The 13268-nt window shown below is 46.3% G+C and overlaps 1 protein-coding gene across 2 annotated transcripts in view; it reads right to left on the minus strand.

Annotated features, from left to right (window-relative positions):
• The window catches only part of PAX2 (paired box 2), a gene marked incomplete at its 3' end in the record, with an annotated part of 83466 nt that overhangs the window by 26083 nt on the left and 44115 nt on the right, over positions 1 to 13268 (minus strand). The window lies entirely within an intron of this gene.

Genomic DNA, 13268 nt, shown 5'->3' on the forward strand with positions numbered 1-13268 from the left:
ATAGAAGTTGTATTTCTGTTACAATTTCTTTCTCTCCTGATCTTAACCTGTCATACCCTAGATGAGTCTTTCACCCCCTTGAGATAACAGGAATGATCCTGTTTCTGACTCCATGTTTCACCAGATACATCTCTCCCTGTGAAGTGTCTGTCCCATCCAACATACACTGGTTTCTGTTATGATCTCTGTCCCATTCTCCTACATACAGCTCATGATTTATCACAACTGCTATCTGTGTTATAAAGCTTCCTCCAAAATGAGATGAGTCGGTTCCCCTTCCTATCCAAAATGAATTACTTTATTACAAAGATTAGTCCTACTCAGTGGGAATTGGCGGTCCTGGTATTCCATTGTTCTTATTAGGAAAAAACCCTCTTTCTGGTAGAAGCATCACCCGAAGAGCATCCCTGTCCCTGCAACAGCCCTCTGACACAGTCCAGTCCCACTGCAGTGCCTAATGCCATGTTTCAAGTGTCCCTATCTGTTGTGTCACCCCCTGTCTCTTACAGCCCACTCATCGCCTCCAAGGTGAGTCCATTATAAACGCCCTGCCCCATCCAAAGTGAATCTTTCCCTGTGATAAACCATCTTATCACCCACCTGTTGGGGTTGGTTTTTTCCTCTGTTATCCCCCAACTCAGATGAGGTGCATTTATCTCAGTTATCACCCCTTTTTATCTGAAGTGAGTCTCCTGCTATTAGCATCTGTCACATCCAAGGTGAGTCTGTCTGTTATAACCTCCTGTCCCAGCTGAAGTGAATCTTCCTTTGTCATAATCCCTCATCTCATCTGAGGCAAGTCTGCTCATTATAATCTTCTCCAACTGTGCTGAGTATCTTTCCGCTGTCACCTCTCAGCCTAACTTTGGTGAGACTGGTTATAATCCCCTGTCTCATCCATGCTGATATACCTCCTTTACCCTCCATGCTGAATCTCTGCCTACTGTGCTTCATCAGACACAAGTCTGACTCTCTTATCACCCTGCCTAACCTAAAATCAGGTTCTTTCTCTTATGCTGCAATTACTTTCCTGCTTTTTCACTATTGTTTCTCATACTTCAGCCTTTCTTAGTGGCTTCCAGGCTGTGAATCTCAGAAACTCTCTGCCTGTCAAGAAAGTGGGGGGATCCGTATAGACATTTTCCCTCCTCCGTGTGATTGGGAGTGTGCTCATGGGCAGATGATGCTCCTGGGAGCCTGGAGTGGCATTCACTGTGCAACAGCCAGAACCACGCCACTCTGCTGCTTCATCTTTTAGCTCATGGATGGTGCCAAGATGGGTATTTTCCTGGCAGAGTTAATGCCCAGCTGGTGGCCTAGAGTTATAACTGAGCTTGCTGCCTTCTGGCCATGAGATATATCCGTTTATAGGTGATTATATGATATGATATAATCAATAGTACATTATATACAGTAACGTAGTACAGTACCACTCACAAGACCATAGAAAATATTACATATTGATTTGTCCCAGCCAGCAGCCTTCCCTCAAGCAGCCCCTTTTCTCTTTCTTTTCTACCCGTTGCCAGAGCAGGGCTGTTCACTGGCACTGATCCCTGGCATTTTCTCATCTCCTTGGGCTTTTTTGCATAAGGGAAAATGCTCAAGTTCCTGAAAGCTGGAGCTCATGACAGATTTGACTAAGAGAAAACAAAGCAAAGACAAGGCTTGACAGTCTGCACGACATTGTGTGTGTTGTTGCAGTCTTCATGTTTTAGATGGACTGGACTATTACTGCAGGGAGTGGCTTTCAGGAGTACCAGGGTAGCTTGAGTCTCATGCTCACAATTCCAGTAGACACTGTTCTCTGGTCCTCCCTGCAGAAAGCTGTCACAGAACTCCTGGGTCCAGTCTCAGAAAATAAAAAGTATGTTTCTCCATCAGTGCTTGTCTCAACCTCTCTGCAGCATGTGAAGCTGTTTGCCTTTGAATATTTTCCTACATGTGTCAGTCAACGTGCACAACTGTGCACACCATGATGCTAATATATGTGGGGTTTTTTGCAGTAGATCATTATTCTGGCATTCTTTAGATTCTGCATCGCTGTACATGGATCAGCAGCTGCTTGTCTGTGGCGGGTGGTTTAGGCTAAATCTGATTTCCAAGGATGGCAGCCCTACACTGTGCATGGCATGTGGTGTGAGTGGACGGGTGTTCACGTAGATGGTAAAACTTCCACTGATTGCCATTAAACTGTCATTAAACTCTTTGTGAGTTGCCCTGGGTGGTTACACAGATTAGTGCACACAGATGCATGTATTTGCAATTCCTGTCTGCCTGCAGAGCCCTGTGCATGCGTGTCTCCTGTGTGCGCACAGGCCATGCCTTTGTGTGAAGAAGCTGAAACCACAGCTTTCCCAAGTCGCTGTAGGAGTCTCTTTTCCTTCATTTATTCAGGGGCCTTTCAGATCTTGACAAATCTGTCACTCTAAATTTGCGAGAGATTATGGTGCTCTCTCCCTAGCACGGAGAGAGGTGATATATGATATCTGCTGCCCCTATTGATTGCCTGATCTGGTGGCAGAGGGCTGGCGAAATGAACTTGAAATGAACATCATGCCTCAACTCATTGTGCGTATAATACACTACTTAATCCCACATTTTTCAGCCGCTATGGAATTCAATTGATCAATCATGTCCCTCTGATAGTACTGTTTTAGGGGTTATTGCTGCTCTGCTCACTGACCTTTTTATTTATTTATTTATTTGTGTCAGGCTCTGTGTGTGTGTGTGTGTGCTCACGCCTGTGCACACACAAAAGTGCGTGTGTGTATTTGGGAAACTCAGGACCGGCTGATAAGAAAGGACCTGTGTAGTGACTGGGAAATGAAAGAAAAGAATGAAGGGAGGAGAAAGGGAAAGAATAGGGTTAGATACAAATTCAGAATAATCAAAGCAAACAAATAGGGAGAGGTGGAAAAGCTGTAAGAAAGATAATGCTTTGGTTTAGGTGGGAGTTCTGGAGATGGGGTGGGGGGTGAGGGAATCTGCCATGACCTAGACTCTAAAATCTACAAAAGAAAAGAAACTTTTGAGAAGGGCCTGTAGGCTACCTCAAGGTGGTCCTTGTCTGAACAGCTTACAATAGTATTGGACTTAATAATGGAGGGGCGCACGAATCCCAAATTTCAGAGCAATAATATGTGCATATGGATTTTACAGAAAGTTTCACAGAGATCATCCTGAAAGACAGATTTATATGTCTTGTGTTGCTAACACTGAGACATTCACAGTCATGCATCATTATATTTTCTTCAAAATCAAGGGATTTTAAATCCCCTATGTTTGTTTTCTGGTGTCAAAACCTATAGAGGATGCATTTTCATTTTTTCCCTGATGCTGCAAGGGACAGACACTTATATTTGGTTTCAGATCAAAGTAACAATTCTCATCTAAGCATATGACTATGTGATCTAGACTGTCAGGAGAAGCCTCAACTGTCCTAATACACAAAGTATGGGAGCTGACAATTGCGTAGGTATGAGCAAAGGTAGAGTAAGGAGCAGAGACGATTTTGGGGAAGGGATGGGGTCCACCAAAGGGCTCATGTGGAAAATTTGGGTTGGGAAAGAACAGCAGATCCCATGAGGGATGGCATTGTGGTGGGCAGCAGTCACTTTAACTGATAAAGAGCAGTGCTAGGAGTAAAAGCTTAAGGAGTGGGCATTTGCCAAGAAAGCAGCTCTTGAAAGGGGTGCTGCGGTGAAGCCAGGCTGAAGCTGCAGGATGAGTCTGGGGATGCCACCTAGGTAACTGTGCTAGCTGTGACATTAGGTACATCATCATCTTTCCCAGTTCCCTTTCTACTAGCAAGGGAAACTCTGGTCCTGTGACACAGGGACACCTCTCTTAAATCAGACGGATCTTAACAAACAGCTTGAGAGGTGAACCATGGCCTCGGTCACTGTGTCCCTCACAAGAGCACACAGTTGCTGTCAGCGTGATCAGGACTGGCCTTGCACATGTGACAGGAAACATCTCTCCTCCCGAGGGGCTGTGGAGGGAGCACACGCTGCCAATGTTCAGCATAAACCTTCGACACAAGACAAAACTGCCCCACGGGTGTCGCAGAAGTATCCTGACAGATAACAAGGAAATGCTGTGCCAGAGGACATGGGAACAACCTTAACTACATCTGACACAGGGAATATGCCCATTAAATAGCTCCAAAACAAAGAGATATTCCCAGATCTGGAAGCCACAAAGACACCTTCATGTACAAGTAACACAAAGCAATAATGCAGCTATTTCCCTGGCTACAGGTGACAGCACCCTTGCTCAGGGTGGGACAAGGCTATCTCAACAAATAATTCAGAAGTACTGCTGATGTAGGAAGACCTTTGTGGCACAGAAACATGTAGAAAGGTCATGAGATGCTGTGCAGCTGGCAAACAAACATGGAGATACTGTTCTATTTTGGGGCAGGGGCTATTACCACCCCCATGACGTGTCTGCCTACTGCCTCGTGGGGCCCTGATCTCAGCTGGGGCCTTGCAGCACTACCAATAAAAATCACAGTCATAATAAAAGTGAATGTGACTGGCATGAGAACTGCCAGCCAGGTGACACAGCAGAACCCATCTAATTGTCAAAGCCTCCGAGGGAAACGCATCTGTCTAACGCAGTGATGCTGAGACGGCTGCTGAAATGCCATCCCTCTGCGCCAGCCAGGCGACCCCCTCTTCTCCTGCAGCCTGCCTTTGTCACAGTCCCTGCTGGGGTGCTTAGCCCACAGCATCCTTGTCCCACTGTCCAAGCTCACGCATTTATGTGCGCTGCCCTTTCCCAAGTCATCCTTTGTGTTAAGCCTGCTCTTTCCCTTTATCCAATTTCTCTTCTCTTTTTTCCCCCTCTGATGTGTTCCCATGTCCCCGCGCAGCCTGGGCCTGTCAGGCAGCTTTCCTGGATGTCCCGGGGGGCCTTTCCCCGCACTGCCAGTTGTTGCAGTTTCAAACTCAATTGTTCTCCTCGGTACTGAGGCAAATGGAGTCATTAATTACCTTCTATCGGCTGGGCCGAGTTCAGAACGCGATCGATAGCCAGTGCTTGTCATTCATGGCAGCCAGCCCTGCGCAGACCCTCGCGCTGCATTCAGTGGGGCTCCAGGAAGGATCCCGGTGCTATCAGACCCAGGCTCCAAACCCCAGCATTGAGCTTCTGCTGGGAGTAGCAGACCTCTTGCATCTGTGTCTGAGCTGACCCCAGCCAAGGGTGACATCAAGGACAAAGACCTCAGCTTAGGTAGCAGACCACACATTTTCACATGGTTAGAAGCAGCTGGTACTCATGTCCTGGTCTGCACACCCTGATCCAGTCTGGCTGTCGTGATGTTTCTAGAGACCCTGTTTGCATCCTCAATGCAACTATTAAACTAACACTGTATTCTACACAGCAGGGACAAAGGCAAGGACAGGCAGCCCTAATCTGATGATCTTTTTATCTGTGTAATTTCTTGCCCTACTCAGTGGGTTTGGAAAAGGATGGCTGTAAAATTTGGTTTATGTTTCCTTCCAGAAGACTTTCTGCAGCTTTTTGTGCAGCGTGAAAGAACACATCATCTCTAGATGGGTCAGTTCTCTATTTCAGCACACAGTGTTGCTACAGGAAATGCCAGGGCTTTGCTTGGGTGGGGAGAAAGATGAACCTCAAATTCAGGAGGAAAGAATCCCAAGTGAGTGCAGGATAGAGATGAAGGGCATGGAGAGGGCTGGTAAGGGCTAGCAGCCCATGGAGAAGGAGTGATATCAGGGTTCTATACTGTGATAGTGAAGGGAGATACAGATGGTATGAGTTTGGGTTCTGTGCAGTATCCTGCCGAGACAGAGATAGTTGGAAATGAGTGTTGGAGGAATATCACCTCAAGGAAGTGTGTCAGCCTTCGTGACCTCTGCAGTTGTTCAGATTCCTGTGTCCATTAGCCTCAAGGGAATCCATAACCATGAATCTGAGTATGCTAATTGATGGTACTGTGCTGGTCCATGTGCCTCTGTGATTTAAGTATGTCAGCAACACATGAATTCTGTGTATCTGTTACTTAAATGCTCAGGCTCAGAGCAGAAAATCTCAGAAACAAAGGGATTTCATGTTTTGAAATTAGAGTAAAGCTCAGATGAGGAATTGGTGAACAAGGAAGGCTGCTGGTGCAGGGAGCCAAGCGTGCCTAACCGAGGGAGAGTGAGATGCATGCTGGTGCCTGGCAGCTGGGGGCTGCAGTGCTTTTAGCACAGGAGTTGCGTATGAAAGAGTACCTCAGATGGAGCTGGGGCAGACAGCGCAGGTTTAATGTGGGGCTTACATGAGCAAAATGGCAATGCTCAATGAGAATGTAAATGAAATGAATTGTGTGTGCAAATGTGTAATGAAGTGTGTACTCAGATCTGTCTTGGATTATCATGGGAGCATGCAAATGTGCATTTAAGGAAGCAAGCGTGTGTATGCGTATGAAAATCATATGTATTTACTACAGCATCTAAGTGTATGATTGCAAATTCAGCTCAGAGCATCTGGGAAACTTAAGTCTGTACAGACTTAGGTTTATGCATTAGAGAGTAATAATCAGCACATTGAGCGTTACTGAGTGCACCAGTAAAGGCCTTTCCAGGGGTTAGGCTGCAAGCACCTGCCTCAGATGTGTGCACAATACATACTACAGTATGTGTGGGTGTGCAGATGAGGCATGCTAGCCTGGGCAGGCCAAGATAGTAGCTTCTCTGCAAGCAGTCACTGCAGCGTTCTGAACTTTGGGTATGTCAGAGGTGAGTGGACATAGTATGCTCTCAGTCAGGTTGTTGGAAGGCCTTAATAATTCCCTTACCTCAGAAGAGGCACTGAGGGTTTATACCATTGTAATGAGGGACAGATTGTGGGTCCAATATCTCTTACTAGCACTATTGGGCTTGACTGTTAGCCAGATAGAAATGCAGCTGCCTCCAGGATTCAGTACTCTCGCTTTGTTTATGTTGGCAGAGTATCAAGCGGCACTATCACACAGCAGGCCAGATCCTCTAGTTAGTGTAAATCTTTAAGTCTCTTGCATTCAGTGATTATACTGATTTATACATCCTGAAAGTTATCAGAAGGGTTATCCTGATTTATGCTGTTGTGGTGTCCACAACATTGCCTTTAGTGCAGAGCCCTCAGGGAGAGCTGCTGCCGCAGGAAAGCAGAGCTCTTGGAGCTGTGCTATTCCCTTTGCCAGGGCAGAAGATGTTCTTAGCATCACTGGCATGACTTAGCTGCCTCTTCTCATCTTCCCAAGCCCATATTTTGGGGAGCTACTTCTTGTCAGGATCCCCCTTGGTGAACACATAAAAAAGGGTGGCTTTTGTTAGCTCCAAAGGATAGAAGCAACGCAAAAAATTACATCGCATGCAGCCCTAACTATGCTTGTTTAGAGAAACTGCTTGCATTTATGAAGTCTTTGGTGCGGAAAGCAGGGTTGCAAATGACTGCATCAGAGCGACAGTAAAGGCCATTAATTTCCTGTTATGTTTTCCTGTGTTGGGGGCTTTATTAATTTAATTTTACACTGTCGAACAACAGCGAGCGCTGACACCACCACACTCAGAGGGTTTTTTTTTTTTCTCAAGCAGTGCTTTGCCTGACATGCAAATCAACGCTGCTATCAGGACTGCTAGAGACAAGGGAGGGAGCACAGAGCTGGCCTGTCCCCACCCAGCTCCATATCCAGTTTCTGGGAGATCCCTGAGATTCCAGTGGAGCACACTGCCACCGTGAGAGCTAGGGCTCAGCAGATCTAGATCAGGCCACGGACACCTCTATCGCACAGTCTAGAAAATATTAATAGCTCTTTAGGCTGCTGGGTTCCGTTGGCTTGGTCCCGCACTGACATGCCTCTTTATACCTTTTTTCCTTCCATTTCCCTTGCTCTAGATTCAGCCTTCCTTTCATTCCGCCTTATTTTCCCCTCATACACCTTTTACCTTAACCTAGCAAGTCAAAGAAGTCTGTGCCTGCCCCTGAGCCAGATGCTAGTGAATCACGTTACTGGAAGCTCTTCTGAGTCAGCACTAAACCAGTGCTCAAGCAGAGTGTTTTTAGAGCTGCCATTTTTGACGTGCCATAAAACAAAGGCTCCAATCACTCAGAGTCATTAAAATTCCCATGGCATTTTTTGCAAGAGTGCAGACATTAACCTGGCTGTCCTGAACAAAATCCAGCCTGAGTGATTACCCACAGCATATCTTAATTCTCCTGTGGTTTCGTTTGGACATGGCACAGCAAAATTTCATTGTTGATGCTCTGTATTGTTCAACATCTGCCATGGTCCACCTGAGAGTCAGCCACATATCAGTAGTAAATGAGATCTTCAGAATGGGGAGGTTAATAAACAATGTATTATACAGCATGGGTAATTGCAAAATGCCATGCAATGGAAGAGCTACAGGCTTGTGATATGATGCGATCTGCTTGGACTGTCACCATGCAAACTCTGCTTTTGAATGCTCATTCCTGTAACAACTGTAAATCATTAGTAGAGTAATCTGGAATCTTTCTGCATAAATTCATGTAAAGGCCCTTACTGATACATGAAGGATCCTGTACTGATATGACCTCTATAAACTGTATGTCAGAGATACATTCTAACCTCAAGAGGTGATCCCCACAGAAGAGGAGGGCCAGTCACGGATAGCAATCAGTCTCACAAACTAAAGAGGGCTGTGAGGAGGAGAGCTGTAAGTATCTTTGAGGATTAGCTACTGGGGTATTTTTTTTTAATTCACCGGGATTTGGTAAAGTTGTCCCAAATTGCAGGATACTTCTGATCTGCTTGCAAGATCAACTCTTATTTTCAAGGCCCACCTCATCCCACACTAGATGCCAAAAGCCAAAGCGAAAAACCAACAGCTCCTTTGGGAAGCCAAGCATGGAAATATTCCTGTCCTTTACAACAGCCTTTTCTAAAGGATCTAAGAGAGGACTAGAAGGTCCTCAAGACTTGATGGACAATACATTTTTTAAAAATATATATATAAAAAATATACAAAAATACATACACAGTAACCACCCCATTAAGGTTTAATCAGATGCCTACAAACCTGTTCTGAGGCAGATCCCCTAGTCTAGAAGCAGGATAACACCTCTGAGGTCCCAAAAAATGCAGAGCCAGTGAGAGAGGAAGAAATCCTGACCTACGCTTTAACCAAACAGTAACAGTGATACCCATGACCTAGCTCCTGTTTTGGCACTGTGCTCCTGTGTGTTATCCTGTAGTTGTTGACTGTGTAGGAAGAGGACTTTGTACCTTGACCTGATGGGATGTAAGGATTAGGATGTTTGGTTGGATGAAGAAAAAGCCAAGGAGGAATGCAGACCTAGGCATTCTTTTTAGGCCTCTTAACAAAACTCTGGCATTTTAAAGGGCCTTGAAATGGGCGTGAATTGCATTTGACACCTATTCAAAGTGTCCTTTATATTATCTGATTAATGAATGGAAAAATCGCCTACGAAGAATTATGGATGGAGATAGAAGACAGACAGACATGTCTGCTGTGTCTCAGTAGATAGGTATCTGTAACTGCTTCTTTCAGGCCATGTCTGTTAAGAGACTTGTCCTCCATACACAAGGCCTTAGAGCTTAGCGTAGCCTCTGCAATCCAACAAAAAATGCTGTTTGTTTCAGGTCTTGCTTGGCAGCCATAGAGGTAGCTGGAAGAAATCAAATATTCCCTGGAAGGATCTTAAAATGTTCACAAGCTGCATCTTCCCATAATGCAAGTTCTTGTGGCAAAATTAAGTACACTGTTTTTTTTTTCTCTCTCCTCTGCTCTAGTCACATCCCTGCCCTTCATCTATCCAGCCAGGACTCTCACAGGCTAATCACTTGGTCAGATCTTGTCGCTTCCCCTTGGGATCTAGTGAAACAAGGCTGGAAGATCTGATGCTATCACTTAGGGAAGCAAAGAGCTCTTGCTTTCCTTCCAAACAGCAGCAGCCCTGATTTTGGGAGAAGGAGGGGTTTCTCTCTGGCCCTGACTGAGAACAAACAAGATGCTTAGTGTTTTCCTTTAGCACTAGAAGACACCACTCTATAGGAATGATTTCCATCTATGAATGGCAAGGGATGCTTAACATTACATTGACATAGACTTGGGAGTGCAGACGTAGCCAAATTAGGAGCTAATTGGTGCACTGGGGATTGAGTGTTGGGCCCCTTTGGCTGCAGGGATGTGATTGGAAAGGGAGAGAGAGAGAAAGGAAGGGAGAGAGCAGGAGCCATCCTCTGCCTACGATGCCTCTCTGAAGGTTGGGATTCCTGAGGCCGCTGCTGTCTAGTGCTGTCAAGGTCAGCAGGTTCGGGTTCACTGAACGGTCAGGATGGTTTGAATTACTGGCACTGCCTGCCGATTCCTCCGCTGATCGTGATCCGTCTTCCAGCACCGGCTACGGGATGCTGCTCCCCAGCCATGTGCTGTGCATGGTGTGGGGTACAAGGGATGTCAGAGAGGCAGATGCTCTCATTAAGAGCGTAAGTTTTTAGGAAGATTTGCGGAGCCAAAGCAATGCCAAACAAAGGCATATAGTCCATGTGCTGAGCACGTGGAGATCACGCTTCCAGAAACAGCAGTTCCAGTGTATTTTTCTTTTACGTGAAGAACTGCCCCCTGCAAGCATCTGCCTTTCATGAAAGTTAGAAAAATGGCTTGATCAGGGCCTGTCAAACCCTCACGGGGTGACAAAACCTGATGGGGAAGATTTTTGTCCAATTGTGTATCAGTAGAATGCTTAGTGAGCAAGGACTACCTTGCCAGTCCTTATGTAAACCACACTGCTAGGACATTTTGTCCCCAAACTCAGGTAGCTGTGTGACCAGGCTGAAAGGCAGAGGTAACCAGGCATGTTCCTAGAAGGTTGTCTGCAAAGAGCACCAGAAGGTGCTCAGAAACCTGCTTGCCAGTGTGCACCCTAGCAGGCCAGGTTGGAGCCACTGAAAGGGACCTCACCAGCGCAGATGGGGAGAAGCCGTGGCTGCAGGGATGTGAGTATGCACAGGCAGGCTGCTAGCATCACAGATGTGTCTGGGGTGGTATCAGCATGTGGATGAGTGCCTCTGTGTGTGTATTGTACACGTGTGCTGTCCACACTTCTATAGGAGCAGTGACAGCAGAACTGAACACATGAGAAAGAGCAACAGAAGGGGATCAGAAGAGGACTGGGGGCTGTGTGGAAGTAGTGTCCAGTGTTTGTCTTTAACAAGAACGTCTCCACAGGTGGCATTGACTGGCTGTCAGTGGAGCTGCACTACTGAGAAGTTTGGCTCTCTCAGTCTGTAAGATAGAGTGTTTATTTTTGTTTCCTATTCTGAGGTTTGTCATGTACTTACATGAGTGAGTCTGCTGCCCATAGCATTGCATGCATAGCTTTTTTACTCACAACTCCACTTCTGCCTACCATTTCTACGTATTTCTACGCCTAGAGGATACCTATGGTAATGCTGAGGGGCTGCCCATCCCTGGTGCCAGCACGAGGCTTCTTGTGCAGCACTTCCAGTGCTTACCAAGACATGGAAGAGATGCGGGTTAATGCCATGCAACCTCCTCTGTAAAAGGGAAGCCCTGGTCTCCTCTAAGCTCAGCACAGGTATTCTGAGCAGGTTCTCTATGTGGCCTGGTCCCAATGCATTAGGAAGTACATTGTGCCTACCATCACCTCTCCTATCCCAGTTCCCTCTTCCAATGCAGAGCAATGGTCCCTGGCAAGAAGGGTCAGGGACAGTACCCAGTATCGTGCTGGTTTACATTAATGAGATACACAGAGTGTAATCCAGCAATGGAGTCAGCTCTACAAAAGGAGGTAATAGCAGCCTGCCATGAACAGAGCAGCTCAGGTAATTGGTTTATCTATCTAGAAGCAGTAGTAGCAATCTCTGCACAGACAGAGTAGCAGTAAAGTCTCTTCCTTAAGGCTATTTCCTTTGTCTTTTCAATTGCTTGCACATCCATGTGAGATAGAGAGAGAGAGAGAGGAAGAGAGAGAGAGAGCTAGAGAGAGAGGGAGAAATGTTAATTTGTGAATTAATGGCTTTTCTCAGCGGAATTGTAAATTCAAATGTCACCTCACAGGGTGACACTACGCTGGGCTGCTGAAGAAGCAATGATAAGATCCCCCCCATCCCCATGCCGACATATACCCATGCCCCTCCCCTCCCTGAAAGATAGCTACAGAGTGGAACATGCTACTTTTAATTTGCAATAACACCACAGCAAAGGGATGCAAGAATGACTGCTTTCCGACCCTCCCTTCCACAACAAGCCAGGCCACATCTTTCCCTTTCCACCTCTACCTCCTTCGACCCCCTCTTCAACCCCTCCCATTTTAAACAGAGTCCAAGACAACACATTATCTCAACTCCCCCCACCCCAAACTAATCAAAGGATGAGCTAAGGGAGGGCTCTTTAGAGCGGATGCCTCTGCAACCCTCTCCTCTCCTGCAATAATCAGGTGAATTAATGACCCTGAAGTTAAAGTGAGCGCTGATACTCAGGCGTTGTGCAGCGTAGGGGAGAAAGCCTTCATTGTTTTCGAGCAGGAGGCGGGCAGCAGCAAGGGAGATTCATGGATGGAGATTGAATATGCAATTTTCTTTCACCTTGCCAAGAGCTGCCCCTGGGCTGTGCCTGGCCTAAATTTTTTTTTTCCTCTTGCCATCTCTCCTTATCCGGCCCTCCCACCTCCCTTCCATTCTTTCCAGAAAATTACCTTCAAAATTGATTTCCACTTTTACAAACAAATATAATGGGAACATGAGGGGGGAAAAAAAATCTTGGGCTGTGATGAATTAGGGCTGTCAGGTGCTTCCAAGTCTCCTTTGTTTTTGTTTTACTGCCGGTTAGGTCCTTTGTTTTTCCAGCAACTGGGAATAGTGCCCCTGCCCACACAGTGCTTGTAGTCCATGGCTACCATCACAGGATGTGTCCATCACCTGATGTCATCACTGTGTTACCCCTACTCTCCATCACTGTGATGCTAACAGCTACTGCTTATGGACTGCCCCAACCCTTCACACCAGGACACAACCAATTTCCTCATGGAGACACTACATGTCCTGGCTCCTACAGCCACTGCACAGGTCTGTTGAGTTGCCTTGCATCTTCTTCACCCTGCTCCTCCTGTTCTCCTTTGCCTTATTCAGCTGATTCTTGATGGAGTTTTCCTAGCCCTCCCTGTTCTAAGAATCACCCTGGGTCATCAGCATGTCACTTTGATCCCTGTTGTGCCTCAGTGCCATGTCACCTGAATTCCATAGC

The sequence above is a fragment of the Gallinula chloropus genome (genome assembly GCF_964237585.1).
Source record: "Gallinula chloropus genome assembly, chromosome: 5".
Lineage (NCBI taxonomy): Eukaryota > Metazoa > Chordata > Aves > Gruiformes > Rallidae > Gallinula > Gallinula chloropus.